General features: G+C 46.3%; 1 long non-coding RNA gene across 1 annotated transcript; it reads left to right on the forward strand.

The window, feature by feature from the left end:
- The first annotated feature begins 8861 nt into the window (after window positions 1-8861).
- On the forward strand, window positions 8862-9705 carry LOC141165339 (uncharacterized). The gene is made up of 3 exons (XR_012251145.1): window positions 8862-9028; window positions 9109-9282; window positions 9591-9705. It is a non-coding gene; the product is annotated as an uncharacterized lncRNA (long non-coding RNA).
- Window positions 9706-27405: the final 17700 nt, after the last annotated feature.

A 27405-nucleotide genomic window follows, 5' to 3' on the forward strand; every position in this document is an offset into this window, starting at 1 on the left:
TGGAATAATTAAGAAAAAAAGGGCTTCCCTATATTGTTGTGTCCAACCAGGTACAAATAGGCAGCTGGTGGTTGGGGGCAGCCCATTCCTGCCTGCTGTACCTGGCTGGACACAAATATAGTGCGAAGCCCCACGTCAATTTTTTTTTAATTATTTCATGAAATAATTTTTTTAAAAAAGGGCTTCCCTATATTGTTGTGTCCGGCCAGGTACAAATAGGCAGCTGGTGGTTGGGGGCAGCCTGTTCCTGCCTGCTGTACCTGGCTGGACACAAATATAGGGCGAAGCCCCACGTCAATTTTTTTTAAAATAAATCCTTTATTTTAACACTAAATGACATTTGAGGAGTTAATAAAGATGCAGTCCCTAAATTATTATTTATTTTTTAATTAATTTTTCCCAAAACTTTTGAAGTGGGCTTCGCCATATTTTTGTATGCCAGCCAGGTACAGCATCCAGCTTCTATGAACGCGCCATTTTCCGGGGTGGCTGCAGACTGCAATTTTCAGCGGGGGGGGGGGGGGGGGCAGAAAGCTTGGGCCTCTCTGCGCTGCAGATTCCATCCCCCAGCTGCCTAGTTGTACCTGGCTGGACACAAAAATAGGGAGAAGCTTCACGTATTTTTTTTTTTTAATTATTTCATGAAATTCATGAAATAATTAAGAAAAAAAAGGGCTTCCCTATATTGTTGTGTCCAACCAGGTACAAATAGGCAGCTGGTGGTTGGGGGCAGCCCGTTCCTGCCTGCTGTACCTGGCTGGACACAAATATAGTGCGAAGCCCCACGTCAATTTTTTTTAAATCATTTCAGGAAATTCATGAAATAATTAAAAAAAATTGATGTGGGGCTTCGCCCTATATTTGTGTCCAGTCAGGTACAGCAGGCAGGAACGGGCTGCCCCCAACCACCAGCTGCCTATTTGTACCTAGCCGGACACAACAATATAGGGAAGCCCTTTTTTTCTTAATTATTCCATGAATTTCATGAATTTCAAAAAAAAAAACGTGGAGCTTCGCCCTATTTTTGTGTCCAGCCAGGTACAACTAGGCAGCTGGGGGCTGGAATCTGCAGCGCAGGGAGGCCCAAGCTTTCTGGGCCCCACCCGCTGCAAATTGCAGTCCGCAGCCGCTCCGGAAAATGGCGCGTTCATAGAAGCGCCATCTTCTGGCGCTGTACCCAACTCATCCAGGGCCCTGGTGCGGTGGCTCACTGGGTAATAAAGGGGTTAAGGCCAGCTTGGCATTATCAGCTGGCCCTAAGCCCGAAATTCATGGGGTCACGCCAATATTAGACATGACCACCATGAATTTCAAGTAAAGTATTTAAAAAAAACACAAACACCCAGAAAAAAGTCCTTTAATTGAAATAAACACACAATTCTTTATTGTTCTAAATTAAACCATACTTACCATCACGCCCATTCCAGCTGAAGCCAACGATCTCCTGCAATAAAAGAAAAATAATAAAGCAACCTCATCCTTACCTTTCCATGGCTCCCACGACGGCTCCAGCTCTGCTACATCGAGATGACAGGCTGGACCGCAGCAGAACGCTGCCATCCAGCCTGTCATCCCGCAGACACTGAGAAGCGCAGGCATACTTCCACTCCTCAGTGTCTGGCTGTGACGGCATCCAGATGAGCCGACAATGAACTCGGCTCACCTCATGTACGTCACTGACAGCGTGGGAGAATTCTACTGCACTCAGCTCTTCAGCGTGAGAATTTTCCCACGCTGTCAGTGACGTGCATGAGGTGAGGTCATGTCCAATGAACTCGGCGCACCTCATGCACGTCACTGACAGCGTGGGAAAATTCTCACGCTGAAGCGCTGAGTGCAGGAGAATTTTCCCACGCTGTCAGTGACGTGCATGAGGTGAGCTGAGTTCATTGGACATGACCTCGGCTCATCTGGATGCTGTCACAGCGAGACACTGAGGAGCGCAAGCATGCCTGCGCTTCTCAGTGTCTGCGGGATGACAGGCTGGATGGCAGCGTTCTGCTGCAGTCCAGCCTGTCATCTCGATGTAGCAGAGCTGAAGCTGTCCTGGGAACCATGGAAAGGTAAGGATGAGGTTGCTTTATTATTTTACTTTTATTGCAGGAGATCGTTGGCTTCAGCTGGAATGGGCGTGACTGTAAGTATGGTTTAATTTAGAACAATAAAGAATTGTGTCTTTATTTCAATTAAAGGACTTTTTTCTGGGTGTTTGTGTTTTTTTTAAATACTTTACTAGAAATTCATGGTGGTCATGTCTAATATTGGCGTGACCCCATGAATTTTGGGCTTAGGGCCAGCTGATAATGCCAAGCTGGCCTTAACCCCTTTATTACCCAGTGAGCCACCGCACCAGGGCCCTGGATGAGTTGGGTACAGCGCCAGAAGATGGCACTTCTATGAACGCGCCATTTTCCGGGGCGGCTGCGGACTGCAATTTGCAGCGGGTGGGGCCCAGAAAGCTTGGGCCTCCCTGCGCTGCGGATTCCAGCCCCCAGCTGCCTTGTTGTACCTGGCTGGACACAAAAATAGGGCGAAGCCCCACGTATTTTTTTTTTTAATTATTTCATGAAATTCATGGAATAATTAAGAAAAAAAGGGCTTCCCTATATTGTTGTGTCCGGCTAGGTACAAATAGGCAGCTGGTGGTTGGGGGCAGCCCGTTCCTGCCTGCTGTACCTGACTGGACACAAATATAGGGCGAAGCCCCACATAATTTTTTTTTAATTATTTCATGAATTTCCTGAAATAATTAAAAAAAAAATTGACGTGGGGCTTTGCACTATATTTGGGTCCAGCCAGGTACAGCAGGCAGGAACGGGCTGCCCCCAACCACCAGCTGCCTATTTGTACCTGGTTGGACACAACAATATAGGGAAGCCCTTTTTTTCTTAATTATTCCATGAATTTCATGAAATAATTAAAAAAAAAAAAACGTGGAGCTTCTCCCTATTTTTGTGTCCAGCCAGGTACAACTAGGCAGCTGGGGGATGGAATCTGCAGCGCAGGGAGGCCCAAGCTTTCTGCCCCCCGCTGAAAATTGCAGTCCGCAGCCGCCCCGGAAAATGGCGCGTTCATAGAAGCTGGATGCTGTACCTGGCTGGCATACAAAAATATGGCGAAGCCCACGTCAAAAGTTTTGGGAAAAATTAATTAAAAAATAAATAATAATTTAGGGACTGCATCTTTATTAACTCCTCAAATGTCATTTAGTGTTAAAATAATGGATTTATTTAAAAAAAAAATGGCGTGGGATCCCCCATAATTTTAGTCTCTAGCGGAGGTTAAGCAGACGGCTGGAGCAGATGTTTGAAGCCTGGGAAGGGGGTAAAACCCACGGAGCTTCCCAGGCTACTAATATCAGCCCCCAGCTGAATACCTAGCCTTTACTAGCTATTAAAATGGGGGACCCACCCAAAAAAATGACGTGGGGTCCCCCCTATTTTAATAGCTAGCAAAGGCTAGGCAGACAGCTGGGGGCTGATATTAATAGCCCAGGAAGGGTGCCATGAATATTGGCCCCCCCCAGGCTAGAAACACCAGTCGTCAGCCGCCCCAGAAATGGCGCATCCATAGGATGCGCCAACTCTGGCACTTAGCCTCGCTCTTCCACGCTGCCCTGGTGCGGTGGCAGGGGGTAATAGTGGTGGGGTTCATGTCAGCGCCAGCTGCCATGAAGCCCAGGTTAGTAATGATGGGCGTCTATAAGACACCCCCATTACTAACCTACAAAGTGTTAAAAAGAAAAAACACACTACACCCAGAAAAAAATAATTTATTTGAAATAAAACACACAATTTTATTTAATTCTTAGTTTACTAAAAATAATAGTTACCTGTCCACGTTCCTGCGCTGATCTCCCATGCACAGCTGTCACATCTGGAGATGGTGACAGCTGTGCATGGCTGCTGTAAGCTCACGCTGCCGGGAACACGTCCGCTCCCGGCAGCGGGAGCCACTGACTGAGGTCACCGGAGTGCATTCAGGCAGCGCAGCTCCGGAGACCTCCTTTACGGCACTGCTGTACCGTGGGAATTTCTCACGATACAGCAGGGCCGTAAAGGAGCTAACCGGAGCAGCGCTGCCTGAACTCCGGTGAACCCTTACGGCCCCGTCATTCTAGCGGCGGCAGCGGTTCAGAGCGGTCACATTCTATGTGGCTGCTCTGAACTGGAGATCTTCGTGGGACACTCGTGGACTGCTACGGAGGGGTAAGGATAAGGTTGTGGTTTATTATTTTATATTTTATTACAGGAGATCGATGGCTTCGGGGAATTAGGTGTCTTGGTGAGTATAGGTGTAGTTTTTTATTTTTTACTTTATTTTAGGTGGCGATCGGCGGGGACAGGTAATGTATGAACTAATTTATTGTAGGTAACCACTGGCCACCAATGACATGTATTTAAAATTTATTGGGGACACAGTAGGGCAATTTAAATAGCAGGATCAGTCTGATGATGGGAACTACTGCTCCCATCGAGCTGATCCTGCTGGCAGGAGTGGACGGGGGACAGACATAGGCCGATGGGAGTAGTAGTGTCACATCGGCCTATGTCTGCCTGCACGCACACACCCGCACACACACCGCACACATCGCACAGACACCGCGCACACCCGCACAAACATCGCGCACACACCCCGCACACACACCCCGCACACACACTAATCATGACGGTCTGATCGTCTGGGAGGTGAGGCTGACCTGTGCGGCCGTGGGAAAGTTCATGTGAGTTCATGCAGTCAAGCATGAACTCACATGAACCCTCTGAGGGCACCGCGGCTAATTCAAATGAACAGCTGATCGGCATCAGCTGATACCTCAGCTGTTCATTTGAAATAACCGACGGGAAAGCGCAGCACAGAACGGGAAAGCCGGCGGTGAAGTCTTTTCACTGCCGGCTTCCCCGCCCGGGTCCTTCACTCCCCGCTCCTTGGAGCTGCGCTCCCCGCCCGGTCCTAACTTACGATCGGGATGGGAGGTGGCGAGGGGAGCGGAGGATCGGGGTGGGAGGCTGCGGGGAAGCAGTATGGGGCTGTGTGATTGTTTAAAAGCCGGCGGCTTTATACCGCCCGCCGGCTTTTAAACAATCAGGAGAATTCTCCCCCGCTGGGATGGCATTCTGATGACAGGCTGGATCGCGCTGCCATCCAACTTGTCATCCTTCACAGACACTGCAGAGCGCAGGCATTATGGGAACTTCCGATTCCGGTATCCGATATTGTAAAAGTATCGGAATTAAGTATCGGAATTCCGATACCGCGAATATCGGCCGATACCCGATATTACAGTATCGGAATGCTCAACACTAGTGGTGGTACATTACGAAGAATAGCAGAAGGAGCAATGCCAATTCAAACTGTTATCAGGTCTGTCGTCCACACATGACTCGGTGGGTGGGTTACTGTTCCAACAATGGACAGGTACCCAACTGTACAGCCAGGAGACGGTTTGGGAGGATGATGTGGAAGAGGAGATGCAGGCGGAAGAACAACCATGTTCACCGCAGGGTGGCACTCAGAGCAGCTCACAGGCATCACTGGAGCTTGGTTGATTGGTTACTGAGGACAGCTTGTCGTTGACTCTGGGCAGCCTGGCACACATGAAACAATAGATGCTGCTGTAATAACCAGCGAGTTGCCCGTATTGTTAACAATGCAGATTACTGGGTGGCCACCCTGCTGGATCCCTGCCACAAGGAAGACGTACCATCATTACTTCTGTCACTGGAGCGGGATCGCAGATTGTGTGAACGCAAGCACATGCTGGCAGAGAAACTACTGATGGCTTTCCAACCTGACAGCAGGGGCTCAGTAGAAGAACTGGAGTAGGAAGTCACCAACATAGCTGAGTCACTGCCACTACCTCATAAGTCAAGGTTAGCATGGCCAAAATGTGGAAAAACTTTATGAGCATGCCACACCATCCGGCACTACCATTTGATATGGTGTGTATTAGCAGGAGGTAGCGTGACAACAACATGGTGATTGAGTACCTGTCCACATGTCTCCACGTACTAACTGATGTGTCTGCCCCATTTAACTTTTGGGTCTCTAAATTGGACACATGGCCTGAGCTTGCCCTTCATGCCTTGGAGTAGCTGGCAAGTGTACTGTTGCAACTTTTGTTTAGCGCGGCAGGGGGTGTGATCACAGACAGGCACATCAACCTGTCCACATTCAACGTGGGGAAGCAAACATTCCTTAAAATGAATCAGGCGTGGATCCCACAGGACTTTTCCATACCTTTGGATGACAAGACAACTATACCTGCCGCACCAAGCAAATATTCAACTTTATTTGACATTCATTTCATTTGGGTGCCTCCTTCCCAAATAAAAAACCCAAAATACTGTGTTGGCTACCTCCTCCTCCGCCTCTTACTTCTACACCGCCACATCCACCTCCTCCTCCAGTTGGACCTCAGCCCCCTGGTTGTAGCTTGCTAGTTTGTTTTGGGTTCATTCTATGCTCTGTTAAGTCAGTTCCCTAAAAACAAAAAAAAACAAAACACAAACCGTGTTGGATTACAAATCCCTTGCCTCTTCCACCTACACCGCCACGTCCATCTCTTCCTCCACTTTGACCTATGTCTACTGGTTCTAGATTGCTAGTTTTAGTTTGGTTAATTCTAGGTTGTTTTAAGTCAGTGCCGTCAAAGCTATAGAAATGGAACAGATAATGCACTCACCAACAGTGTTGCTTGATAATAGTCCTGTTTATTCAGGATTACACATGCGGAGGGTGGTGCAAGTTCTGGGGTGCGGGGGTAAGAGGACAACGACCGTTTCGCGCCATCTAACTTAGCACCATCATCAATTGAATTTTGCCTGGAACTACTGTCCCTTATATTACATGAGAACTTCTTTTTATTCAGGGATAAATTCTACATACAGACACGGGGGACTGCAATGGGCTCCAACGTAGCGCCAGCGTATGCTAATGCGTATATGCATAAATTTAAGGAGGAATTTGTCTACAACAATGATCTCTTTAAAATATACTGCACCACCTATTACCGTTACATTGATGACGTCTTCCTTATCTGGCAGGGCCCGACTGATACTCTTACCACCTTTTTCACCCATCTCAACTCCATTAGACCAGAGTTACAATTCACTCTTAACCACGATGCAGACAAGATTTCTTTCCTTGATACATTAGTCATTCAGGACGGCCGTGGCAAACTTACCACGGATCTATTCACTAAACCCACCGATTGCAACAGCTTGCTACACTACTCCAGTTGCCATGCCAAAACTACAAAGAATAGCCTACCCCGTTCTCAGTTCCATAGGGTCACCCGGATTGTTTCAGACCAGAACATTCTTCCACAGCGATTACAAGACATGTCACAAAAATTTCAGGAACGCAACTATCCCACCAAACTCCTCCTACTAGAAAGGAACCGGGCCCTGACCCCTACACCACAACATCCACCCACCGTAAAAATTGAAAGGATACCATTCGTTCACACATATCATCCTTTTATGCCGAAAATAAACGCCACCATCAAAAAACACTGGCCCCTTCTTTCCAAAGCCTACCCAGAGATTCCGGCATTTTCAACCCCGGCTCTTATGTGCACCAGGAGAACATGCAACATTAAGGATAAAATCGTTAGAGCAGACCTTGGCAGCACACGGACACTCCCATCCCAACGTTTACTCAATACCCGTCGCAACGGGACATTCCCCTGTCTCAACTGTGCTGCCTGCTCTAATATCATTAAATCCGACTCTGTCACCCACCCCAGGACAGGAAAGAGTTATCCAATCAAGGGCTTCTTCACATGCGATTCCAGCTTCGTCATTTATGTCAAGTGCCCTTGCGGCCTACTCTATGTAGGAGAGACGACACAGCACGTACGTGACCGGATTGCAAGTCATAAATCCACAATCCGCTGCAGTAAAAATTGGCCCCCACTACCTGACCATTTCTCTAAAGCAAAGCATACCGTTGCCCAACTCCGTTTTCAGGTTTAGAACACGTAGCCAGACCCAGACGGGGTGGTAACCATATCAGGCTTCTCAAACAACGTGAGACCTACTGGATCTATACCCTGCAAACCCTCTCTCCTGGGGGACTTAATAGGGAAATAAATTGGACCTACTGACATAATCTTTTTCCTAGTGGGATACATACCTTCCAAATTCTCATGGTGAAATAAATTGAACTTACTAACGTGTTCCCTCTTAGTGGTATATATACCTGACAAATCACCCCCTTGGGGATTCAATAGTATATTAAATTGGACCTTCTAATGCACTCCTTCTTTTACAGACCCATTGAAAAATCCCCCTTCCTTCGGGTGAGTACCTACTACCCCACTACCGCTTCGTCTTTATACGCATGACCACTAACCCCCCTTTCCACCCCCACTTTACATTGTGACAGGCATTACCTGACATTCTCTCTCTCTCTACCTCTCTATGAGTATATATACCATATAGCATGTTGTGCATAATTATTCAGGAGAATCGTCCCTACTTGCCATAGCATGTCACTCCCCAATATATAGGGTTACTTTACATTACCTCCTACCTGTTACCATACCATTGCTGTGGGTTACTAAACTCTGTGCTTCTATGCCATGATGGGTCAGTTCATACACTACAAATATCAGGGTCGCAGCACCATGATAACCTGCATGCATCACCTCCCACATGTGACCTGCTCACAGCACGTCATTCCTCTGTATATCCTACTGCTACTCCCAGTTCAGCCCTCCATGCAGAGCTCTGTGACTCTGTACACGCCCACAGTTACTCCCTCTCTCACTTCAACCCCCTACACAGTGCGAAGTGGCTGGTTACCATGGCTACCAATAAACAACCACTGTCACATGACGAACCAGCAACATGCAACTTCCGGGACACGCCCCCTGATGACGCACTTCCTGCAGCACTGTGTACATAAGGCAGCCTGACTCCCACACTACCAACAGCCTAACCTGGGAACGCTGCCTGTACCCTCCACTTCTACCATTTATGGGACTCCCCATCTAGAGACACCCCTGATACAGGAACTGCAGGTACTTATTGACCCCTATGGGCTTTACCCCTTATCCAAACCCTTTGACAGCACTGGTAACCGGCAATACTTCTATTTCAGCTCTCCACAGGCTGATGAACCCCTGTCTTTTGTTAAGGTACTTATATCCACTAACTTAGGCATTCTACCCCATGCCTCATGATACTGATCCGTATCCCCTCATTGTTGCAGCTTCTGACTGGAACTGCTCTCTACCTTCTATGGTGCCTTCCTGCTAAAATAAACTTGATACAAGTAAGGAACCCCCTATACTCAAATACCTGTGCTCCCCCTGGTATACCTTGACTGTTTTTAACTGCTTTTATTTGTATATAATATTCCTCTGCCTCCATCCTATCCCAGCCCTCCACCCCAACCCCCCTCCTCTCTCCCTCCCCTTTCCATCTCCCCCTTTCTCCTCCTCCCTTTTTTTGACACCGTCTATTCCGTTACCTACCTCTTTCGTAACTCAGTGTCAACCGAGATGTATTCTTATGTATGACTTTCAACTATGCATCTTTTGTTATATTTTTTTCTCATCATGCTATTTATCTTTTTTGCAGTAGCGACTTAATGAATAAGGCCAGTGTGGCCGAAACGTCTACCTATTGTCGCCTTCACCACTGTTATTTTTTCTACATTTCATTTGTATAAATAAATTGGCACTAAAAAGCAAAACTTCCTATGAGTGTGCGATGAATTAATTTTTACGTTAACCCTGGGATTGTTTGATCGCTTGTTCTACACTCCTTAACAGTGAAATTGCAACACAAAGTTGTGGAATTATGGAAATCACAGGATGAATAGGCATGGTAATGATATGCAAATGATGAGAAAATGGAGACAACGTTTTCAAAACTTCTCGATTTATTCAGGATCGAATATGAGCTCCAAGTGCAGAAATCCCTGCACTTACAGCCTTGGCTGCTATCAGTCAGGTTATTAATGGTTTTCTGAGGAATGTTCTGCCACGCTGAATGCACTTGGTAAATCATCAAGATCCGCTGCTGGCAGCTCCCTGTGCAATTGACGACAAAATAGCATCCCAGATGTGCTTGATGGGAGACCAGTCTGAAGATGCTGCAGGTCATGGTAGCACCCACAGGCCACTCAGGTTGCTTACAATAGCAAGGACAACATGTGGCCTGGTGTTGTGATGTTGAAAAATAGCTCCTTGAACACTTTGGAGAAATGGCAGCACCACTAGTTCCCGACAAAATCAATGTAACACCATTAGTGTACATTGTTTAAAGACTAGAGGGATCCGTACATTATGCCACCATACATCATAGGAGGAGAGACCTCAACTTCTGCCTCAATTGCCGTCTTGCTCTGCACCATAATAGCTTTTGAAACATGTGGTATGAAGTCAATGGAGTGACTATAACTGGACATTTGCTCATAGCACAATGTTGTGCAAGCGCTGATGGTTTGTGTAGACATTGTTTGATGCCTTAGGCTTGGTACATGATGTCCAATTTCATGTACATTACCAAATGGATCAATTGTGGAACCAGTAATATGGCCATTTCTCCAAAGTGTCGCCGTAACCATTTTTCAACGTGACAATGCCAGGTCTCATGTTCCTCATGCTACTGTAAGCTGCCTGAACATGCTACAATGGAATGTCCTGCAGTGTCTCCAGATTTGTTCTGCATTTAACGCCAAAAAGAAACTATCTGATGATATCAGTCCCCTAAAAGATAACCATAGAAATATAATTGTAGAGGACAAATGGAAGGCCATCAAATTAAACATGTGTAAGAAGGAAGACTTGCCTAGGGACAGGTGCGGAGCTCTGCCGCCGAAACTGCCAGGGTCCTGCCCAGTGTTGCCAGGGGACGGGATTAAGAGTGCACGGGTGACTTCCTGGACTGTGCTGGGGGACAGAGGAGAGCGATGGAAGAGAGGAAGTCAGGTGTCTGGGCTCGCGCGAAAGAGATAGTTGATTGTGGAGAGCAGACCGGCACTTGGGGAGAAACAGTCTGACCTGCCGACAACGAGAGAGAGACGTGCAGCCCTGTCCTCGGTGAAATAGAGACGTGCTGACCTGTTTGCGATGACGGAGGAATGGGTGACACAGCTTGCCGCAAAACAAGGGGCGTGCGGTCTGTACCGGGCCTACAGAAAGTGATCGTTCAGTTACCTGCATCACCACAGTTTTCCAAACATCTGACGGTGACCTACGGGTGAGGACACACTCGAGATTAGTGATCCTAACGCAGTTTGTTGTACGCCGGAGGAGCTTGCTACGGCTCTTAAAGGAGTCGTGACCACTGTCATGTGGTCAAAAGGACTGGGGGCCCAGTGGGTGAGACCCGAGACCGCCCACTGCCTCCAGAAGACGGACACCCTCCAGAGTGAGTGTCTGAAGACGGACGTAGTTATCGCTAAAGTACAGATAAGTGCAAGCCTCCAGTTATCTACCTTCTCTTATTCACCCTGAACTTTTAGGACTGCGCCGTATTGTTCATCCTTTCCGTATTATAGTTAAACCACAATCGTCTATTGTCCGATTTTACTGTTTTATTGTTGTGTTACTTAAATTTACACTCCCTGCGTGGAGAAACCAAATCTTGAATTAAACCTCTGCCATACTCTCTGCCTGTTGTGTGCAGCATCCAAGCCTTTTAACATTCGGCGTAGTCGGCAGGATGTCATCCCCAGATGCAGTTGCAGGCATGGCAGACCAGGCCAGCGTGAGAGCCCCTACAGCTAGCCTACCCCTTGGCACCATGTTGAATAATCTCCCAAAGAGCATGTTACGGATGCACCCAATGACCCCCGATATGCAAGCAGAGATACTTTTGCTGGCTTTAGAAGGAGAATCTCGACAGTCAGTAATGTTTTGTTCCCCCACTGACCGAAATATGGTGAAAAAGGTGGTACGGATCCTAGAAGAAATGCATGGGGACCCTACTAATGTGACAGAGTTAAGGATGCGACTGTTCCAACAGGTACAAAGGGAGGGGGAGACTGTGACCCAATATTTCAATGCCCTACAGAGTGTGTACACTTACAACACTTGGAAAACGAACCTAGAAGACGTGGGAGTGGGGCCCCAGACCTAGTACTTAGGGACCAGTTCGTAGCCGGCCTCAGAGATGTGCAGCTGAGACAGGCCTTGCGAAAGCGCTTGGGCACCAACCCGCGTATGACATTTCTGGAGGCAGGGGCAGAGGCCCGCGTGAGAGAACAGGAGTAGGGGGTAGTGACCCTGGCAGGGATGGTCCGGGGCAATGCAGTGCCCCCGTCGCCCACGGCCGAACCAGAATGGGCCTGAGAGATGCGGCAGGAGATCCAAGAAATGCGAGAAGAGTGGTACAATATTCGAGTGGCTCAATCAGTGAGAGCCGGAACAGTTGACCTGAGACCCCCGGGCAAAGTAAAGGAAGAGCCCAGACCCTGGGGTTGGAACAGAGCCCAATCAAGTGGCCCGACGACCCCCCTGCAGACAGGGGACCAACGTGTTGGAATTGTAGGGGCATGGGGCATTACACCAGGAGCTGTGCCAGTCGAGGAAGGCCTCGGTCCCGGCAGCCGTTAAACTGACGGGCTCCGGGTGTGAGGGACGCAACCCGGAGCGGAGGAAGGCAGTGAGTCCCGAAGACTTAATATCCATGAGCCCGACAGTGTGGGCCGAGATTGGCAGATGGGTGGCTCACTGCTTGATCGACGAGGGATCTCAAGTGACCACCATGGGAGAAACTTATTTCCGTCAGCGGTACCCAGAGATGGCACGAAATGAAGGGGGTCCCTTGATAAAGCTCACAGCCGCTAATCAACTGCCCATTCCGGTCACAGGAGTAGTGTGGTTACGCATCCGGGTGTGCGGACAAGGTGTGGGAAGAAAAGGAGTCGTCCTGACAGGCGGAGATGCGGCCCAGGACCACCAGTGACCGTTGGTATGAACGTGCTGAAGGAAATCGGGCAGATCCTGATTAGGGAACCACGAGAGCTCACGCTAGGGCGGTGGAACTCTAGAGCCCCTCAAAGGAAGGCCCTCCAGCAGCTGATCAGGGTTGCCCAGGCGCAAGAGACCTCGAGTGGGGGAAAATTTCTGGGAAAGGTGATAATACCCGCCACCAACACCCTCACCTTACCACCAGGATAGACAGTCCTCACTTTGCCCGTCTGAGCCTGCACCCCACTCGAAGGGGTAGAGATTTAGATCGAGTCAACCACCGTGGACAAGGTGCCTCCGGGTCTATTGGTAGCGCGGACCTTGGCTACCGTCCATAAGGGAAATGTGGTGGTACGATGCATGAACCTGAATCTGAGTGAGCTCATTCTTCCCACCAGGACCAAAATGGCCCAAATCCTGGGGATGCAAGAACAGCTGGAACCGCCAGATGCGATACAGTTGTCAGCCGTGAGGTGGGATCCCTGGACCCTGGCGATCACCGTACGATCGGGGTCTCCTTGACCTCAGACTAAGGACGGTCGAAGGATCCTAGAACAGATGCGTGCTGATTTGACAGGGCTCACGACAGAACAGGTGTACCAGGTCGAAGAGATGCTGGGACGGTACAAGGACGTCTTTGCCCAACATGAGGAGGACGACTTTCGATGTACCGAGGCCATCACCCATGAGATCCATATGGGAAATGCTGCTCCGGTACAGGAACGGTATAGACAGATACCCCCGCAAATGTACCAGAAGGTGAAGGAAATGCTGGCCAATATGATACAGAACGGGGTGATTCGGGAAAGCCAGAGCCCGTGGGCGGCTCCAATAGTCCTTGTCAGGAAGAAGGATGGAACCCTAAGATTCTGTGTAGACTACAGGCGGCTAAATGCTTGCACCATAAGAGACTCATACCCTTTACCCAGGATCGAGGAGTCTCTATCCGCCCTAGGCAAGGCGAAATACTTCTCCTCCCTGGATCTGGCCAGTGGATACTGGCAAGTGCCAGTGGCTGAACACGACCGCGCCAAGACAGCATTCGTGTTGCCCATGGGACTCTTCGAGTTTAATCGGATGCCTTTTGGCCTAACCAACGCTCCCGGGACCTTTCAACGCTTGATGGAGAGATGTTTAGGCGATCTGAACTTTGAGGCCACACTGATCTACCTCGATGACATCATCGTCTATGCGTCTACCTTCCAGGAACATCTATGACGACTGAAGCAAGTCTTGAGTCGCCTTCGAAATCACGGCCTGAAGGTGAAGCCACAAAAATGTCATATATTCCGCAAGCAGGTTGAGTACCTCGGGCACACGGTGTCTAGTGAAGGAGTCAGGCCCACTCGGGAGAAAGTGTCCGCCGTGCAAGAGTGGCCCACCCCGAGGACTGTAAAGGATGTGTGGGCCTTCCTAGGACTCGCAGGGTATCACCACAGATTCGTGAAAAATTTCACCCGCATCGCTAATCTGCTACTGGAGCTCCTTCAAGGGATACCTGCGGGCTCGAAAAATCGAACACTGAAATGGGGAAGAGAACAAGAGGAGGCCTTCAGGGCCTTGAAGATGGCCCTGACGGAAGCTCCCATGCTGGCCTACAGGGACTTTTCTCAGCCCTTCGTTCTTCACACCGATGGAAGGCTCCTTGGTCTAGGGGCCGTGCTGTCGAAGGAGCAGGAGGGGAGAGAAAGGGTGATAGCATATGCGAGTCGCTCCCTCCGAGACTCAGAGAAGAACCCAGACAATTACAGCTCCTTTAAACTGGAATTGTTGACCCTAGTGTGGGCAATGACAGAAAAGATTGCGGAATACTTGTCGGGGTCTGAAGTGTTGGTGAAGACAGACAACAACCCGTTGGCTCATCTGGAGAACGCAAGGTTGGGAGCCCTGGAACAACGATGGGTGGCTCGCATGGCTTGGTACTGGTATAAGATCACCTACCGGCCTAGGGATGAAAACACGAATGCTGATGCCCTCTCCAGGGTGACCCATGAGCACCCCGACCGTGACCGAGACGAAGAACTGGAGGCCGAATAGGTGCCCAGCATCCGGAGGGTTGGCAGCCCATTGTCCGCTACGCAGGGACAGATCGGGGAAATGAAAGAAGGACACGTGTTGGGGCGGCCCAGGGACGAGTGGGTACGGATACAGCAAATGGATGGAGAGATTGCACGGTTGCGACAGTGGGTGGCTTTGAAAAAAGTCCCTAACCGCGAAGAAAGGGGGACCCTGACGGCAGAGGGGTTGAAGATGCTGCGGCAGTGGGAGAGAGAGCCTGCAGGACGGCTTGTTGTACAGACGGGTCCAGTTGGTACGGGAATTCGGCCCCACTTGGCAAGTAGTGGTTCCAGAGAGTGTGATCGGGACACTGGCCAAGGAAGCACTCAAGCGGGGAGCACACTTTGGACCCGAAAAGACCTTCCAGTGGCTGCAGAGACTGGTGTACCACCCCCAGCTAAGAGTTGCAGTGGAGAACGTCTGACAGAAGTGCCGGAGTTGTGAGTTGGTGAAAACCTCAGAGCAGCGGGCCTCCGTCCAGACCATTGTGACGGCTGCGCCCTTAGAGGTGTTGATGATCGACTACCTGACCATCGGGCAGGCGCATCTCGGGTATGGACATTGCCTGGACATGACAGACCACTTCACGAAATTCGCGGTGGTAACTCCGACCAGGGATCAGACAGCTGAAGCTGCAGCCCAGGCTAACTGCCGGGACTTCATCAGGGCCTATGGCTGTCTGAAGAGACTTCACTCCAATCAAGGAGCTTGTTTCCAAGGACGGGTGATGGAGGAGCTGCACCGGCTATACAAGATCGAGAAGTCTAGGACCACCCCTTACCATCCACAAGGGAATGGGTCCTGTGAATGCTTCAACAGAACTTTGATCCAGATGCTTCGAACCTTGGAAGAAGATCGGAAGGTACACTGGCCGGAGTTTTTGGCCGAGCTGGTGTGGGTCTATAATAACCGGGTACATAGTGCCACAGGGTTCACCCCCTACACCCTGCTGTTCGGACAAAAGGGTAGGGAGATCACCAAGCTCAAACTAGATCCCGTGGAGGACTGGCCCAGGACGGGCCCATCTACCTGGGTCCGGGAGCATCGGCACCGGTTGCAGACTCTTCAGAGGTTGGTGCAGCAGAAGTTTAAGGAACATAGGCACCATGAAATGTCACCTCTTCGGGGGACAGCCCTTAAGTCGGGAGAACGGGTGTTGGTACGGGACAAGAGACCCCGGGGCAAGCTGAGTAGATGGTGGGAGTCGACCCCGTATCGAGTGAAACGGAGAGTTAGTCCTGAAGGACCGGTGTATGAGGTTCAGCCTGAGGGGGAAGAAGCAGCTCCAACTAGAATCGTTCATCGAAGCATGCTACGACCCTGTTTGTCTAGCGATGAGTAAAAGAAGGAAGAACTTAGCACAAGGACGAGAGATCTCACACCCAGTGCGCCCGTCTACGATGATGAGGAGGAAGAGACGATAGTGGCTGCGATCCCCAGTCTTACATCGCCCACATCTTCCCACACAAGAGAGGAGGTCCCACCGATCCGTCAGGCTGGGCCGGGCGAAGTTGGGAACCCCAGCGACTCTTAAGTACCCTGCGCTCCAACTGCGTTACGCCGTTCCGAACGATCCACGGCTGGTGTGCTGCCTATCCGCTACAATCAGGATCAGTTCATCTGTCAACGTATCATCCAAGAGGTCAGAGACTGTGAGCGCTTGGAGAAAAAAAACTCTCGCCCGTAGAATGGTGAGCTCAAAGGGAGCAGGAGTGTAAAAAGGAAGACTTGCCTAGGGACTGGTGCGGAGCTCCGGTGCCAGAATTGCCAGGGTCCTGCCCAGTGTTGCCAGGGGACGGGATTAAGAGTGCACAGGGGACTTCCTGGACAGTGCTGGGGGACATAGGAGAGGGATGGAAGAGAGGAAGTCAGGTGTCTGGGCTTGTGCGAAAGAGACAGTTGGTTGTGGAGAGCAGTTGGGGAGAAACAGTCTGACCTGCCGACAACGAGAGAAAAACGTGCTACCCTGTCCTCGGTGAAATAGAGACGTGCTGACCTGTCTGCAGTGAGGAACGGGTGACATAGCTTGCCGCAAAATAAGGGGAGTGCAGTCTGTACCGGGCCTACAGAAACTGATCGTTCAGTTACCTGCATCACCACAGTTTTCCAGACATCTGACGGTGACCTACGTGTGAGGACGCACCCGGGATTAGTGATCCTAACGCAGTTTGTTGTACGCCGGAGGAGCTTGCTACGGCTCTTAATGGAGTCGTGACCGCTGTCGTGTGGTCAAAAGGACTGGGGGCCCAGTGGGTGAGACCCGAGACCGCCCACTGCCACCAGAAGATGGACACCCTCCGGAGTGAGTGTCTGAAGACAGACGTAGTAATCGCTAAAGGACAGATAAGTGCAAGCCTCCAGTAATCTACCTTCTCTTATTCACCCTGAACTTTTAGGACTGCACCGTATTGTTCATCCTTTCCGTGTTATAGTTAAACCACAATAGTTTATTGTCCGATTTTACTGTTTTATTGTTGTGTTACTTAAATTTACACTCCCTGCGTGGAGAAACCAAATGTTGAATTAAACTTCTGCCATACTCTCTGCGTACTGTGTGCGGCATCCAAGCCTTTTAACACATGCATGTTTCATCTGTTTTCAGCAATGAACTACCTGTGATCAGATATCATTAAGCAAGGCAATAAGCAAGGTCTAACCCAATATGATGGACTTAACACAAGAAAAGAAGTATTGTGGCTGAATCTTAGCAAATTAATTATTGACAATCCCCAGAACCAGATGGCATTCATCCACGGGTATTGAGGGAATTGAGCTTAATAATTGACAGACCGATGTATCTAACTTTCTTGTAATAGAGTCTGTGCCACAAGATTGGAGGATGGCTTGTGTAGTAGCGATATTTAAGAGGAATATGAAGGTGGATCCAAGCAACTACTATCTGATGAGTTTATGAACTTTTTATAAGAGATGACCTGAAAAAATATATTGCAGAGAATAATATAATAATTGACAAGCTGGATTCATGAAATATAAGTCGTGGCTAACCAAATTGTTTGGTTTCTATGAGGAGATGAATACAAATGATGAATACAAATCTGGATATTGGCCATGTGGCTGATCTAATATATCAAAACTTTGCAAAGGCATTTGAGACTGTATCACACAGCAGTCCTGTACTGAAGCTCCAGAAGCAGGGACTAAGGGACACTATATTCACATGGGTAAAAACTGGTTAAGGGACAAGAATCAAAGAGTCATTGGTGTATCCTTTAAATGGGATAAAGTCAGCATTGGGGACCACAACAAGGATCAGCAGTGGAGACCACAAGGCTCTATATAGGGAGTAGTGTGGACCATAAGGATTAGTACTGGGAGCAGTGGAGGCCACATGGATCAGCAGTGGGGACCACAATGATCTGTATTGGGACCAATTGTTTTTATTTTCCTTATTAATGACTTTGTGGATAGGGTTAATGGCAAAATGTCAGCCTTTGCTGATGACACAAAACATTGTAGAATGTCAGTGAAGTTTACTGTTGATAAATGCAGAGTAATGCACCGGGACCAGAGAAATCCTATTACTGCATATACAGTACAGACCAAAAGTTTGGACACACCTTCTCATTTAAAGATTTTTCTGTATTTTCATGACTTTGAAAATTGTACATTCACACTGAAGGCATCAAAACTATGAATTAACACATGTGGAATTATATACTTAACAAAAAAGTGTGAAACAACTGAAAATATGTCTTATATTCTAGGCTCTTCAAAATAGCAACCTTTTGCTTTGATGACTGCTTTGCACACTCTTGGCATTCTCTTGATGAGCTTCAAGAGATAGTCACCGGAAATGGTCTTCCAACAATCTTGAAGGAGTTCCCAGAGATGCTTAGCACTTGTTGGCCCTTTTGCCTTCACTCAGCAGTCCAGCTCACCCCAAACCATCTTGATTGGGTTCAGGTCTGGTGACTGTGGAGGCCAGGTCATCTGGCGTAGCACCCCATCACTCTCCTTCTTGGTCAAATAGCCCTTACACAGCCTGGAGGTGTGTTTGGGATCATTGTCCTGTTGAAAAACAAATGATGGTCCAACTAAATGCAAACCGGATGGAATAGCATGCCACTGCAAGATGCTGTGGTAGCCATGCTGGTTCAGTATGCCTTCAATTTTGAATAAATCCCCAACAGTGTCACCAGCAAAGCATCCCCACACCATCACATCTCCTCCTCCATGCTTCATGGTGGGAACCAGGCATGTAGAGTCCATCCGTTCACCTTTTCTGCGTCGCACAAAGACACGGTGGTTGGAACCAAAGATCTCAAATTTGGACTCATCAGACCAAAGCACAGATTTCCACTGATCTAATGTCCATTCCTTTGTTCTTTAGCCCAAACAAGTCTCTTCTGCTTGTTGCCTGTCCTTAGCAGTGGTTTCCTAGCAGCTATTTTACCGTGAAGGCCTGCTGCACAAAGTCTCCTCTTAACAGTTGTTGTAGAGATGTGTCTGCTGCTAGAACTCTGTGTGGCATTGACCTGGTCTCTAATCTGAGCTGCTGTTAACCTGCGATTTCTGAGGCTGATGACTCGGATAAACTTATCCTCAGAAGCAGAGGTGACTCTTGGTCTTCCTTTCCTGGGGCGGTCCTCATGTCAGCCAGTTTCTTTGTAGCGCTTGATGGTTTTTGCAACAGCACTTGGGGACACTTTCAAAGTTTGCCCAATTTTTTGGACTGACTGACCTTCATTTCTTAAAGTAATGATGGCCACTCATTTTTCTTTACTTAACTGCTTTTTTCTAGCCATAATACAAATTCTAACAGTCTATTCAGTAGGACTATCAGATGTGTATCCACCTGACTTCTGCACAACAGAACTGGTGGTCCCAACCCCATTTATAAGGCAAGAAATCCCACTTATTAAACCTGACAGGGCACACCTGTGAAGTGAAAACCATTTCCGGTGACTACCTCTTGAAGCTCATCAAGAGAATGCCAAGAGTGTGCAAAGCAGTCATCAAAGCAAAAGGTGGCTACTTTGAAGAACCTAGAATATAAGACATATGTTCAGTTGTTTCACACTTTTTTGTTAAGTGAATGTACAATTTTCAAAGTCATGAAAATACAGAAAAATCTTTAAATGAGAAGGCGTGTCCAAACTTTTGGTCTGTACTGTACATTAAATGAAAATATACAAGGGACTACAGAACAGGAGAGGGACTTGGGCATTCAAGTAAGATGAGAAGAAGCACTCAATGTCAGGCAGCCGCTTCAAAAGCAAACACAATTTTAGGGTGTATAAAAAGAGGGATAAAATCGTACTACCCCAATGTATTATTACACCTCTATAAAATCAATTGTAAGACTACATCTAGAATACAGGATCCAATTTAAAGCTCCACATTTCAAGAAGGATATTGGAAAGTGAGAATCAGTGTAAAGGTGGCAAGCAGATTATTACATGGGATGGAAGATGAGATGATGATGAGAGGTTGGAAAAGTTGGGCTTGTTCAGCTTAGAAAAAAGAGGTCTCAGAGAAGATAGCATTTATATGTATAAATACATGTGTGGTCAGTACAAAGGACTGGCACCCGACTTAATCCTTCCAAAGACCTTACAGTGGACATGGATTACGTGTGGAGGAAAGGCGATTCTGGTATCTAATCCCTGACCACAAGAGGTAGTAATTAGTGATGAGCACAAGTCACGGAGACTCAAACATGTCTATCGAGCACCCGTGATACTTGGTACATACCCGAGCACCCTAGACACACTCGAGTAAGGAGACCTTGTGCTCATCACTAGTAGTAATGGCAGATATTATATCAGCATTTATGGAATGGCTTGATGCTTTTCTCACAACAAATGGTATTGTGAGTTATAAATAATCAAGCGATAGAAAATGTATAGTTAACTTAGAACTGTTGAACTTAATGGACCTGTGACTTTTGTCAAATTATCAGACCTCTTTATTCTTCTTCTGTACAACCCCTTTAACTATCACTAGTGACTTCCTCTGGTTGGTACATCACACATTAATATTTCTGATGCTCATGTATAGTATAGCAGTATTTTATCTGGGACCTTGTTAACGAGACCATTCTCAGATCTTCAATGTTGAAAACCTCAGTGACACAGATTTGTCGTCTGACTAATTACAACAATGGCCAGAGGTACAATCCCTCTTCTATTGTGGTCCTGTCCTCCGTTTGTCAGGCTGTCTGGTTCTTTTATCAGATAATGGAAATCAAGAAGCCGTGTTTGCTATTGTGCAGACAATATTGTCATTGAGTCACCTTGATGCTCCGTGGGACTAACCAGGAAATCCATATAGATACTAGATTGTCATTGTGCTTCAGTAGTCGACATATTTATTCTATCTCTTGCTTTCGATTTTATGTTTGTCGAAAATTTAAGATTAATTATCCACTGTATAGTTAGTCAAATTCATGCAAATTGAAAATATTTTCATTCTACAGGTCATTTGACATGGGCAGAAAAACTGGCAGTAAGGGCTTGTTTACAAGTTTAGTGGTCTTTTAACAGATTGTTTACAGCGGTCGACCCCCTTAACGATTTGTAAAAGGTTGCCATTGTTCTCGTCAGCTCAATTCATGTTTACCTAGGATTATGAGCTGCAGAGAACAATGATCTTTCATGCAGCACAAAGAATCATTTCACCTGACAAATGAGTGTTTTGCTCATACGCTGGTGATTGTCAGCCTAGGCTGCACAATTTTCATGAAATGTTCGTGAAAGTCCCCATGCTTTATTTTAGAGCCATAATTAGGTTTTCCACCACATTTTTTTGTTTTTTCCGACATGCATGAAAATATGATCTGATATGTTTTTTGTGCATATCAGAAAAAGACAAATATTGCCGGGACTATGGCTAAAAACTGTCCACAATGAAGTGAATGGATTCATTGGGGCTCCTATCAGAATCCTGTTTTTCAGGTATTACAACAAAAAGATCTGACATACTGCTTAGCGGGGAGATTAACACTAGAACTACTGATGGAGTCATTTTGACTCCTTTCGTTTTTTATTTCTCTTCTGTGACTACATTTTTCAGAATTCCGGCTTGAAACTCGGTGACTTTTCCTCAAATATGATGTGAAAAAAGATTTTGTGAGAATAAATAATTTTGGTGAAAAATTTGCGCGTTTTTTTCAAAATTTACCAAGAACTGCTGAAGGGAGTCATTTTGACTCCCTACTATATTTTGAGGTCCTTTTGTCACTAAATGTTGCTATAAAGTTTTGTGCATAATTTTTTCACTCTGTCTTATTTACCCTGATGTTCATATAGATGTAGTTCAATTTACATGTCAACTTTTCACATTTTCCTTGTGTTTTACCTGCTTGTATTACTGTGTAATGCTGAACAAAATAGCTTGTTTACTCTAGGCTCTTATCTTATGCTAATGAAGGGTGGTGTTTTTCTAAGGTCCTAGCAGGAGACAGTATTCTGGATAGTAACTTTACTTTCAGTTCAGCTGAAGAGACAAAGAGAACAGACGCAGACATACGAGCTCTGAAGACTCATACAGGTATGAATTGTTATGAAATAGTTTAGCTGTCTGTCAACTGATTCAGCCCACCTACTTTTGAAGGTGGCAGAACAGTTATTATTTCTTTTAGTTTTCATTTCATTTCTATTTTTCAGCAGGGAACTATATAGAATTATGGAATTTGTGAGGAATATGGAGAGAAGACGTTTGATAAAGCCTCAGGATATTCTGGCTACTTTGCAATCCATACCGGAGGATGAATCGGAATCCGAACTGCAGGAACATGTATTTGATTCTGACAGTGATGAAGATTTCATTCCTCAGAACATATCAAGTGAATCTGAAGACTCAGAAGGAACAAATCCAGAAGGTAAGTAGTTATGTGTATTTATTTGTTCTTCCACACACTGAGTTAGGGCCTGTGCACACTAGCAGAATTCTGGCTGAATAGCCATCTGGATATTCTTGCCGCAATACAGGCCGTACCTGCCCGCTCATGCCTGAAGCTCTGCTCCGAACCCCGGGCTGGAGCCGCTGTCAGGGACAGAGCAGCGCTTGCTTACGCGCGAGCACGGCTCCGTCCCAGACAGCGGCTCCAGCCCGGGGTTCGGAGCGGAGCTTCAGGTATGAAACTCCGCTCTGTACCTGAGCGGGCAGGTACGGGCCGGATTGTGGTGAGAATATCCGGTCGGATATTCCGCCGCTAATCCAGCCAGTGTGCACGGACCCTTACAAAACAAAAATTCTAAATATTCATTAACTTTTTTACAGATATTCCAAGCACATCAACTGGGGATCGGGCTCATGCAGTTATGTTGCCTCGTGACCATCCTCCTGGTCGTGGACAGAAAAAATCAGCAAAACGTCCCAGAAATGAAAGAACAACAGATAACGATGGCGGCGAAGGTAATGCAACAACAAACACCAGAGAAGGCGAATCTGAAGGAATACTAGTTTCAGCGGATGGTATTCAATGGAAACCTGTTGAAATTGGAGAACACTTGCCTGGTAGGCGTGACAGCCAAAATATTCTTCGAGAAGCACCTGGCCCTACAGGATACGCCAGAAGAAATATCATTATCGATAGTCCTTTGAGCGCATGGCGTTTATTTTTTGATTCATATATATTGACACATATAAAGAACTGTACGCTTGCAGAAGCATGCAGGAACAATAATTTACAGTTTACTCTATCTGATGAGGAGCTAGATGCATTCATTGCGATATTCTATGCTCGTGGAATATCTGGCACGAACCGTCACTCGATTAGCAGTATTTGGTGTAATGACTGGGGAATACCGTTTTGCAAAGCGACAATGTCTAGGGACCGCTTTGTTGAAATTATGAGGTTTCTCAGATTTGATGAGAAATCTACTCGATCGGAGAGACTGCAAACGGACAAGTTTGCTCTATTTTCTACTGTGTGGGACAGGTTTATTGAAAATTGTATTGCGTGTTACAAACCTGGCCCATACATAACGGTGGATGAGCAACTTTTCCCAAGCAAAACTAGGTGTCCATTCACGCAGTACATGCCTTCCAAACCAGATAAATATGGCCACAAATATTGGCTAGCTGTTGATAAGAGGAGCAAATATCTGGCAAATCGCTTCCCTTATCTAGGCAAAGATGACACACGCCGTGCTGAGGACCGTTTAGCTGACCATGTGGTAATGAAGTTATTGGACCCGTTTTTGAAAAAAGGTCGCAATGTTACAACCGATAATTATTTTACTTCAGTAAAATTAGCTAAACAGCTAAAAACCAAAGGAACAACCATCGTGGGAACACCGAACAAGATAAGGCGAGAAGTGCCTAAAGAAATAAAATCCATGAAAGAGGAATTGTACAACACTAAAGTGTTTAGAAATGAAGACAATTTTACACTTACAGTATATCAAGGAAAGCCCAACAAAAATGTTGTCATTTTGAGTTCCGTCCATCCAGATGTTGTTGTTGCGTCTGATTCCGCTAAAAAAACTCCAGAAACGGTAAAGTTTTACAATGAAACAAAATATGGAGTAGATGTAGTGGATCAGATGGCACGAAAATATACCACACGAACATGCACAAGGAGATGGCCTGTTCATGCATTTGAAAATGCCTTAGACTTTGCGGGTATAAATGCATGGATAATATTCAAGGAGATTACCCACCAAAAAATGTCACGCAAGGCATTTTTTGCAAACGCTTGTGAGAGAGTTGAGTGGTCATTATGTCACAGATAGGGAAAAGGGTTCCACGTCCCAAGTTTCTACATGCTCAGAAGTGATGGTTCAAACAAAATTTTGCCAGATCAAAGAAAAGTGCAAGAAAAATAGATCTGTCGGAAATTGTAAGACTTGTGGTAAGTCTTTGTGTGGGCAATGTACTGCCATAAATCAAAGGCAATGCCTAAAATGCGAAACACCAAATGCTTAGAAGGTGAATTCTGCGCCATATTTTCATTTTTATGCTCCTCCACCTACATTTTCTCTGCTTTTTGTTCTTCAGTTGTTGTTTATATGTGTACACTTGAATAAAAAAAATGTTTGAAAAACGTCTATTATAATTATTGTTATTTTCTGTAGAAAAATAAGAAAAGCAGAAAAAAAACAAAAGCATTACTGTTGGATCTCACAATAATAATACATTACAAAAAATATAATTATTAATAAATAACCACAAATGAAACTCTAAAAATAAACGAAAACAAGCAAGGAGTCAAAATGACTCCTTTCAGTAGTTCTAGGCGGGGTCACGAGTCCAGTAGTCCTAGTGTTAAAGGGGTTGTCCACTACTCTGAAAACCACTTCAGAATTTCTATGTTTCACACCAGTGAAATAATAAGAATTATACTCACCTCCGCCATGCCAACAGTGTAGGCACTGGCTCTCCCGGAGCTTGCATGACATTGTTATGTCATACGATCTCTACGGCCAATCAGTGGTGGCTTCACTCTACCCTCCTTCGAATTGACATCCAGAGGAACTGAGAGCTACGGCTGCTCTCTTATTTTCTCCTAATGTCTTGAGTAGGTGAGAGTGAAGCCAACACTGATTGGTTGCAAGAATGGAATGACATAAAAATGTCACATGACCCCTGGGAGAGCTAGTGCTGACTCCGCTGAAATGGCTCCAGTACCGCAAGTGAGTATAGATGTTATTATTTTACTGGTGGGAATGGTAGGAATACAGAAGGGGTTGTCTGAGTAATGGACACCATCTTTAATAAAACTAGTTTACTGCTCTAGTTGCTTTTTGAATTGTTTAGTAATTTTAGCAATTCTGAAGTAGACAACAGTAGAGATGAGCAAATCAAATTCATCTACAATATTTTTGCAATTCTCCAATGAATCTAACAAAATGGTGCAAAGTTTATAGGCCCAAGAAGAGGTTACAAAAATATACACATCCTTCCATCACCGTCCCTCAGCAAGCCATGCTCCAGCAATTTCTTCCATTCAATATGGTCTTCAAGGGCCTCTGGCCTTGACTATGTGCAGGGACATCATGGCACACATCGAGCCCCAATGTCAATGTAAAGTTGCTAATCTGGGTCAGCTCAGGAGGTGTCAAAGAGGTGACTGAAGACTGGACAGAAAAAGATGACCAGACGGGAGCAGGGCTGTGTGGCCGGACAGGTGAGGGCCTTGTCATCATAATTGTTCTTATTTTTTTTACCTGTGTTTATTATTTTCTGTGTTCTGAAAAGACCTCAGAGAATAATTAATACATTTGATTTCACATCAAATAATTTAGATGAAAACCAAATTTAAATGCCGAATTCAAGCAAATCCATCAAATTTGAATTTGGGCAGATTTGATCATCCGTGGTCATTAGTCTTGACTCTTGAAAGATACTTTGTAGTGTTGGAGGTGACACACTAGGCCAGACAAAATTGTTGGCATCTTTTCAAAATTGTGGGTAAACAACTTTGTTTCAAGCATGTGATATTCGTTCAAACTCACCTGTGGCAAGTAACAGATGTGCGCAATATGAAAATCACACCCTAAACCAGATAAAAAAAGGGGTGTGGTTGACTCAATTGTTGCATTGTGTCTGTGTGTTCAACACTAAGCATGGAGAACAGAAAGAGGAGAAGGGAACTGCCTGAAGACTTGAGAACTAAAATTGTTGAAAATTATCAATAATCTCAAAGTTACAAGTCCATCTCCAGAGATCTTAATATTCCTTTGTTTTCAGTGCGCAACATAATCAGGAAGTTTACAACCCATACCAATGTAGCTAATTTCCCTGAACATGGATGTCAGTGAAAACTTGATGAAAGGTTGCAACGCAGGATAGTCCAGATGGTTGGCAAGCAGCCCCAATCAAGTTCCAAAGAAATTCAAGCTGTCCTGCAGGCTGACTGTGCATTAGAGTCAGAGTGAACTATTCGTCAACATTTAAATTAAATTAAATGCTATGGCAGGAGATCCAGGAAGACCCCACTGCTGACACAGAGACATAAAAAAGCTAGACTGCAGTTGGCCAAAATGTATGTGAGTAACCAACAATCCTTTTGGCAAAGCATCTTGTGGACAGATGAAACCAAGATAGAGCTTTTTGGTAAAGCCCATCATTTTACTGTTTACCGAAAATGAAATGAGTCCTACAAAGAAAAGAACACAGTGCCTAAAGTCAAAAATGGTGGAGGTTCAAAGATGTTTTGGGGTTGTTTTGCTGGCTCTGGCACTGGGTGCTTTGTCTTTGTGCAATGCATCATGAAATCTGAAGATTGCCAAAAGGTTTTGGGTTGCAATGTTGTACGCAGTGTGAGAAAGCTGGATTTGCGTCCTAGGTCATGGGTCTTCTAGCAAAACAATGACCCTAAACATACTTCAATATGCAACTAGAAATGATTCGAAACAAAGTGCTAGAGAGTTCTCAAGTGGCCAGCAATGAGTCCAGATCTAAATCCCATTGAACACATGTGGAGAGATCTTAAAATTGCTGTTGTG

The sequence above is a fragment of the Phyllobates terribilis genome, unplaced genomic scaffold (assembly GCF_046119375.1).
Source record: "Phyllobates terribilis strain yellow unplaced genomic scaffold, ASM4611937v1 Scaffold_11__3_contigs__length_659146591, whole genome shotgun sequence".
NCBI classification, from domain to species: domain Eukaryota; kingdom Metazoa; phylum Chordata; class Amphibia; order Anura; family Dendrobatidae; genus Phyllobates; species Phyllobates terribilis.